The sequence below is a fragment of the Corvus brachyrhynchos genome, unplaced genomic scaffold (assembly GCF_000691975.1).
Source record: "Corvus brachyrhynchos isolate BGI_N302 unplaced genomic scaffold, ASM69197v1 scaffold318, whole genome shotgun sequence".
In the NCBI taxonomy this organism is placed as follows: domain Eukaryota; kingdom Metazoa; phylum Chordata; class Aves; order Passeriformes; family Corvidae; genus Corvus; species Corvus brachyrhynchos.
Window position 1 is genome coordinate 78,980 of NW_008239537.1, and position 394 is coordinate 79,373.

The following is a 394-nucleotide window of genomic DNA, read 5'->3' on the forward strand; positions in this document are numbered from 1 at the left end:
GTGGGTTCGGGCAGCCGATCCAGCTCCCAGTGAGTGCCCAGTGCTGTACTGAGACAGGAAAAAAGCCACCAGCGCCAGAGTGCCACCCCCAGCACTCCTGGCTCTTTGCAAACTACAGCTGCTCCCCACAGAGCCCCGGCCTCCACATCAGGAGCCTGAACCGAGCCCGGGGAACCGCAGGACACCTGGATTTGGCTGCTCCTAAAGCATCTGATGGTGTTTGGGACAAAGCAAGAACCGACCCTGACCACCCAAAATCCCATTATTGGGGTCTTGGAATGTGGGGATTTCGGCAGAGCCAGCTCAGCCCAGTCTGGGCACGCTGCACCCCAGTCTAAAAAAAATCGGCATATTCGGCAATTTTCCACTTTCCAAAATCCCATCCTCATCCCCT